The sequence below is a fragment of the Arachis hypogaea genome, chromosome 5, assembly GCF_003086295.3.
Source record: "Arachis hypogaea cultivar Tifrunner chromosome 5, arahy.Tifrunner.gnm2.J5K5, whole genome shotgun sequence".
NCBI classification, from domain to species: Eukaryota; Viridiplantae; Streptophyta; class Magnoliopsida; order Fabales; family Fabaceae; genus Arachis; species Arachis hypogaea.
Window position 1 is genome coordinate 93348991 of NC_092040.1, and position 8320 is coordinate 93357310.

General features: G+C 31.0%; 1 long non-coding RNA gene across 1 annotated transcript; it reads left to right on the forward strand.

Moving 5' to 3' along the window:
- Positions 1-327: 327 nt before the first annotated feature.
- On the forward strand, positions 328-1135 carry LOC112803766 (uncharacterized). The gene is made up of 2 exons (XR_011881689.1): positions 328-645; positions 746-1135. It is a non-coding gene; the product is annotated as an uncharacterized lncRNA (long non-coding RNA).
- Positions 1136-8320: the final 7185 nt, after the last annotated feature.

Sequence of the window (8320 nt, forward strand, 5' to 3'; positions counted from 1 at the left end):
TGAAGTCCAAGTATGATAAGCATTGGGGAAATATAAAGAACACAAACATGATGATTTTCATTGCAGTTGTTCTTGATCCTAGGTATAAGCTTCAATTGATTAAGTGGAGTTTTGAAAAGTTGTATGAAAAAGAAGATGCTGAATTCTTAACTTCAAAGGTGAAGGAGACGCCTTTTAGGGTGTTTGATAGCTACAGGCTGTTTGGTGATAACTATCAAAGGTCTAGTCGGCAAGATCCTCCTGAAATTAGCACACAAGAGCTTGAGGCACATGAAACTTCTTTTGCTATGGAATTTGAGAAGGAAATGCAATTCAATGAGAGTGCTAACAAGAATGAGGTGGAGTTATATCTTATGGAGGCATTAGAGAAGAGTGGCGTGCAATTCGACATTCTAAATTGGTGGAAAGTGAATTCCACTAAATTTCCAATCCTTGGGCTGATTGCAAGAGACGTCTTAGCCATGCCAGTTTCCACAGTTGCTTCAGAATCGGCATTTAGTACTAGAGGAAGGGTGTTAAATAATTATAGGAGTTCTCTAATACCGATGACAGCTGAAGCGTTAATTTGTACCCAAAATTGGCTCCGAAACTCTCCAAAACTTGTCCTTGAGGAACTCATCGAGGAATTGGAGAAGTTGGAATTAGGTATGGTTAAGTTTTTACTTATAATTTTCTTTATTTTAATCTAGTTTTTATTAATATATATTAATTGGTACGATTGTTTCTTGTTTTATATATTTTGTAGAAGTTGCACCCACTCGTGATCCCAATGAAGAAGATTCTGGTGTTGAGTCTGATTAAAGTACATCTTGTTAAGTTGTTATGGTAGGAATTGTTTTCCTTATACTTTTATTATTATTATAATTATTATTGTTGTTGTTGTTCTTATTATGTAACTTTTTTTTTTTAATTTCAGGTTGGTTTGCATTATGAAGTTTAGCTATTTTGTTGGAGAAGACACCATAACTTTGCTAATGACAATTTATTTTTATTTTCAGTTGTGTTGACTGTTGAACTATTAAACTTCTTTAATTGTCGTATTTGAATTCTGTTGTCGTTATATTTCATTAGATCAAGACTTTGTTAGCTATTGTGTATTTTGGTTTGTCGATTTCAGTGTTATGACTTTGCATAATAGTATAGTAGAATTTTTTTTATTTGATTGAAAAAACCGAACAAACCGAACCAAACCAAACCGATTTTAATTGGTTTGGTTTGGTTCGGATGACCTTGAAAAAAACCGAACCAAACCGAACCGCAGCATAATTAAACGATCGGATCGGATGTCTTTTCCTTCAAAAACCGAACCAAACCGCACCGCGAACACCCCTAACTCTGATAGGAGTAATATTGGACGTATAGTCCAATTAGAAAATTATAAGTTTAATTATTTTATTGGTTTTTATAGTTTAATTTTGTGAAATTTTTAATTAGGTTTTTATATTTTTTTTAATTGTGTCTTTGCATTAATTTTTTTTAATTGGGTTTCTATATTTTTTTTTCTTTTTTTAGGTCCCTGCACCAATTTTTTTAGTCGAATTTCCGTATAATTAAATCAATTACTATCAAGAGGGACCTGTTTGAAAAAAAAAAATTCACGTAGGGACTAAATTAAAAGAAAAAATATAGAGACCTAATTGAAAACTTCGCAAAACTATAGAGACCAATAGAGTAATATATAACATAATAATAGAGATAGTCATGATGTAACTAGAAATTTTATTTTCCTTTTTTGTTCTAATTCTAGAAATTTCTCTTCTATTCTTTTCGATTTTTTTATCTAATTCTCTATCTCTTTATACAAGTTCGTATCAAATGTTGATTTTATTAAATATCATGTCAAAATTCTATAGTGATTCACTAGACTCAATTTGGGATCAGATTCAAATTAGCTTAGAACACTTGAATTCAAATTATCAAAAACGGAATAAGATACATGAAAAAAATAAAACAACTTCTGCTAAAATTTGTACAATTTTAAACAATATTCAACAAAGCCAGCAATATTAATATTTCATATTCAAGCCAAATCAGAAACAGATATTCACCCAATCAACAATAATTCAACCAAAATCTAGAAGTAGAAATTTCAATATCATCATCAAATTTTCAATCTGAATTTTAGACGTAGCAATGACTTCTGAACACACGGAAAAAGAAGAATTATCATCAGTTTTCAGTCTAAACTTCAAAAAGAAGGGAATGTCTAAGGTGGGAAAAGTATTTTCTGGATCTTGATGAACCAAGTAAAAATATTCCAAACGTGTGGCTCAAATTAATTCTAGATATAAGTTTTCTATAATATTACATGTGCCCAATACTTACTCTAATTATGAACCGGTATATTGTGGTCTGGTTAGACCAATGGCATAATGACTGGGTTTCGTGAGAGAGAGAGAGAGTGGTGGCTTTGTAGGGAAGATGAAGATGGAGATGAAAATGAAGGTGAGGCCTCACTTTGTTGGGGACTGGTGTTTCCCTTTGTTGCTATTTCTTTTGACGCCGTTTTCGCTGAATGGAATGGGGACGGCTGCACATAACCTGTTCGATGGAATGCTTATGAACGGGAGGTCTGCAATGGTAGAAGCAATTGGGCTGCCGAAAGAGAGGTGGAGGATCTTGCAGGATTTGAATGTCGGGATTTATCACGCTCTGCAGACTATCGTGGCCTGCTGCATGCTGCATAATCTGTGCCAGATTGCGAGGGAGCCAGAACCAGAGCTGTGGAAGGAGCCGGATGAGAATGGAGGGATCACAGCAGCCGAGGGTGATGGACAGCGAGAAGTCATTGTACTTCTTTGGGGAGAGCTTGGGGAGAGCTTGAGGCAAGCTCTTGCTGATGACATGCACCAAAAGCTTTCATCAAGATAATTTTCATTGAATTGATAAGATGGTCATTATTACCACTCACTGAAGCAAATCTAATTTAAACTCTACAATGCATATACAATTTCAGCACCTTCAAAAGAATCATTAACTGTAGTGGGGTTGTTCTCTTAAGAACATGTGCTACAGATTTAAATATGATTTGATTGATTGAGCCATCCCAGGAATTGCAAATTTGTATATTTTTTTGCAGCACACTTTGATACAAGTTTAAATATAATTTGTTTGATTTGATTGAACCGTCCCACAAATCAGCATATAGGAAATTCAATATATTCAAATGGCTTTGATTTCAATCTTTTTTAGTGAACCTTTGCAAGACTGCTGCTAGACACACCATGTAATGTTCCAGTCATGAAGAATCACATGAACAGGGATAGAAGTACCGAGCCCAAGTTCCTAAAACAGCATTTTAAAGAAATATTATTGTGGTGATTAGCAGGTAACCTAATATGAGAGATTCTACAATTGTTGGATTGCAAGTTAACCTAATAGAATTGAAGTTTTTCTTTTTAATTTACCGATGCAAGTTCTTCAATAACGATAGCCCTGTTTTCATCTTTCTCAAAGAGCTCGTAAGCACATCGGGCATGTTGTTCCCAGCGATCCAGAGGTTCGAGCTAATGTATGCTTAATGCAGCAGCACAGAATTCAAATCGTTGGTGATGGAATTCACCATAAGTGGCCGTTTGTTGCCGGAGATCTTCTTGGTCGACGATTTTTTGGGGAGGCCATTGAAACCCTAAATTTAAATTTGGCCCACATATTAATGAAAATTTATTTGTAAATTTTTATTATTTGTGAACCATCCCTATATTTTTTGTTAATTGCATTTATTACTTGGTCCTTCAAAGACCAGAAAATACTTTCTCCACTGAAGAAAACTCCCAAAAAGAATAAATAAAATATGACATTATAACAACATCAACATATCCAGAACTCAAATCATTAATAGATAAATTCGATTTTATATTTCAGGCCAAATCAAAATTTAAAATTTGAAAAATAATAAAAAATTAAACTCTAATTTTTTTTATCATAGAAATTTTAACATAATATTATAAAATTACTTTTTTAAATACTTAACCTAATAAAAAAAACAAATAAATAATTATATCTCTAATATCGTTCGTCTTTCCTCAATTTTAACATTATTGTATATAAAACTCTATATATATTTTGCCTTTTTAATGGCTCATCATGAGATAAAAACCAAATGATCAATAATAATTATATAACAAAATTTTAGATATTCTTAAAATATTATTTTAATAATTTTAATTATTAATCTTATTATAATGTATAATATTAATTAAAATCAAGTATTAAAATTATTAAACCAATACATTCACGTTTCAAGAACATTTAAATTTTTTTCCATAAATAGATGTCTTTTTTTAGCTTAGTACCCCACCATCTTTTTCTAACTATTTTTGTGGTAGTTGCATTTATGAGTGGTAGCTAAGAAATTAGAAAGGAGAACCACCGTAACGTGGAGCGATTCCACATAAATTTCCACTCTTATTGAAAGTGAGAAACAAAGATGACATAACCAAAGAAGCATTGATCAAAAGTCAAAACAAACAATTAGAAGATCTCTCCATCACTTCCTTTTCTGTTCAAGCACATGGTCACTGCCCGTCTGGCCCGCCGACTTTGCATGAAATTGTTTTATTTCATAACTCTATATTATAAATATATTTTTAATAAGGGTTCATCCACTGTAAAGATGCATTTCTGTACAGATTTATAGATTTTTATTTTATTGATATAAAAACGTATCACTAAAAGTGTTGCTTAAAGAGAAAGTGTTACCCTTAATCGTTAATTTGGCTCTGATACCAAATTTTTTAAATTTTTTATCGTCAATTTTTTGAAATTTCTATTAACTCTTCATATTTTATTTTGAATAAGTTTATAATTTGTATAGAATCAATTGGTGGTGCTTTATTTAAAGGATAAAAATAATTTGCAAATTCATAATCTAAAGTATTGACCATTTCTACTATTTCTCTTGCATTTATTACTAGTCCTTGATGTATATTTATAATTTTGATTTATAACTTTTCAATCTTGTTTTAGTTTATAATATTCTTTTTTGCATGGATTATTGTATATAAAATTTTTTATCTGTTTGTCTTTTTCTTTAATATAATTTCTCAAATCCTCAATAACTTCTTTTATTTCTACACTTTCTCTTGTTTCTAAATATCTATTTAATTTTTCAATTTCATTTTCCATTTTTTTTTTCAACAGCTTTAATTCTTTTAAGTCATAATATGGTTTTCCAGGCATTTATAAATTTTTTAAGTTTAATTCCAACTTTTTTATATTTATTCTTATTTCTATCCTTTTTATTATAAGATCATCAATTTCAATTTGAATATTATTTAATTCTCTTTTATACTCCTTTATTTTACTTTTTAATTTTCTCGTCATTTTTTCTTTTTATTTTATTTTCTGGTTTTTCAATCTTTTTATGCTTCATTATTTATTTTAAAATTTCTGCAAACTCTATTATTGATTCATCACTATTTTCTAGAGATTCTATTAATTTTTTTAGCTCTTCAACTTCTCTTTTCAACTTGTCATAGATTATTTTTAGGGCTTCAAATGCTCTTTGATTTATTTCAGAATAATTCAAACGATTTTCTCTTTCAAAGAGCTCTTGTTTCTTGTCTTGATAAGTTACATATATTTCTTCTTTATTTATTGTCATAATTTAGTGTTTATGGTTTCATTTAATTTTTTGACCTTTTTTGTTAGTTCTTTTATTTCAGAATTTTCTTCTTTAATTTTTAACTTAGATAAACTTAAAGGGCTATTAATTTTAGATTCTCTTATTTGAAAATTCGATGAAACTAATTTTCCTGATGGTTCTTTTAATAATAGAACTGGGTTTTCAATAGCTTTATATTTTGGTATTTCTGTTTTTACAATTTTCTGAAATAATTCATCAACATAAATTCTTTCTCTGTTTTTAAATATTATACTATGATGGCTATTTATTAAAGCATAATTTATTGCATATGTAATTGAAAACGGTTCGTCATCTTGTTCCATTAGATTCTTTCTGTGAAATTTATAAGCCAAACTTATAGATCTTCCAAGATTTTCAGTTGATAAAGGTATAGCGTATCCAAGATGGGCATTGAATTTAACATTTACGTTTGCCAAGTCTCCATGAACAATTCCAATTATTTGATCTATTGGGTCATCAGTAATTCTTTTATCACAGATTGCTAAGCTTATTAGTGAATTAATTCCTTTCATATATGTAGATTTGATTAAGACTTGTATAGTACTAATATGAATCCATCCAATTTTAGATCTTTTTTGTTGATCCTTAATTTTCTCAATCTGTTTACTTAATTCTTCATCATTTATCAAAGCTATTTCAAGTTCTCCATTGGCGGATTTTGTCTTTATAGGGGCTTCAAGTTGAATTTTTCCATAATATATTATATTTTTTCTATTAAAAACTTCTTTTAAAAAATTTTGTTTATTAAAATTTTCATTTGATTTGAGATTTAATTCTGTTTTTAGAACAGCCTGTTTTTCATTATCTAATAAGGCAGATAATCTATAATAATCAGATTCTTCCGTTAATTCTAAGCTTTCTAAATAATTCATAACTAAGAGATTAGGATAAAGGCGTACCTTTCTGGAGAAAAACTTCCTTTATTTAGTATATTTTACATAAGATGTTTTTATCTCCAGAGGGGAGATTATAGATATTAACTCCAGAGGGGAGTTTAAAACTATTTTTTCCTAAGGGAATTCTTTTGTCAGACTACAGAATCGCCTCGGCAGCTTCCTCCTCGCTCTCCTAGCATATGAGTACTCTTAGCCTTCTACTTTCTGTTTTCTGATGTCTCTTACAATTGCCTAAGCAATCTATTTATAATGGTTGGGTCTGATGGACAATTCCCATCCTTACCCTTCTTATGATGTCATTGCTTACGTCATTGTTTATTATCTTGCACCAGCTACATTGTTGGTGCCTTATGACCTAAGCGCTTATGTCATAATATTGAGGGATGCTTCAGATGCACTGTTCTCTTCTTTTATCATGTGGGCTTCAGATGCATTGTCCTCTTCTTTTATCATGTGGGTTGATTCTGTTTCATTATTGCTTTCTTCAGATATTTCTGAGGCACATAGCTGGCATTTGTGGTCTTCTCTATCTTTTATCAAATAGCAGAGATTCCTCTTTATCCCTTCAGGGAGTTTTTCTAAAAGTCCAGATAAGTTGTAGAATGCTGATTCAAATTCCACCAAGAGTCTCATCTCCCTTTTTTCAATTTCATTTCTTTTACTGGACACAAGCAGAGTATTTCTACTTTTATAATTAATCCTTGTGTGAGATTCCTTTGTTATCTTTTGGGTTCTTTCAAAGACCCTTGCTAATGTGCTGGCTAGCCTTCTTTCATGACTGTAAACTGTTAAATCTTGAATCTGATCAATTGGTTGAAAATTTCCTGGGAAGACAGACATGAATATTACTTGGTGTGCTGGAACCAAGCATTCTTCTTCTTCATTAAAAATAGGTTGACTGTTTGTAAATTTTAGGGATATATCCCTTGGATTCATATTGTCAATCATATTTTTAAATCTCTTTACTGCATCAACGAATCCTGCAGGAAACTCACTAATAATTTTTAGATCATTAAAAATTAAAATTGTATCAATTAATCCATACTGAAAAAACTGATAGGTGTCAGATGGGGAAGCATCTGGAAATATAACCAGCTTTGTTAGCTGTTCTTTGGCAATAGGATAATATCCCAAAATTGTCCTTTTTTCTTCAGTCCAATTTAGGACTATGTTAAGGGTTTCTCTGAGATTTGATCTACAGACCCTTTTCTTTTCCTTGATTTCAGCCCTTGTAGGAATGTTTCTTATTATCCCTGTTCTCTGGGTTTGAATTGGAGCTTTATCTGCTCCTTTTAGGGTTTGCTCTGGATGGAGAGCTTCATATTCCCTGAAGGATTCCTTTGCTTCTTCCAATGTTAAAAACCCTCCTTTATGAATTATCCTTGATTGATGTGTGAATGGTGCTGCTTTTTCCCAGGCATCATATACTTCTTTCATGGGGCCATTATAAATTACATAATATTTTTTATCTTGGGTAGATTTTTTAATAATTTCAGCAATTGTTTTATTTTCTGAAATTTTTTCTTCACCTGATTTGTCCACCATGCTTAGCTGGCTGAACTCTGATGGTTTTGCTTGTTGTGTTGATTTCATTGCTTCAATGACCTTCTTGAGGGATTGGATCTGTGTCCTTATTTGCTGGCAATGCTTGCATTTTCGAGTTCTTGCTCATATTTTTGAATTTCTTGATCTAATGCGTTGTAGACGAACTCCATTCTCTTGTTAATGTATCTGCAATAACATTTTTGTCACCCTTAATATATTCAATTTTTATTGG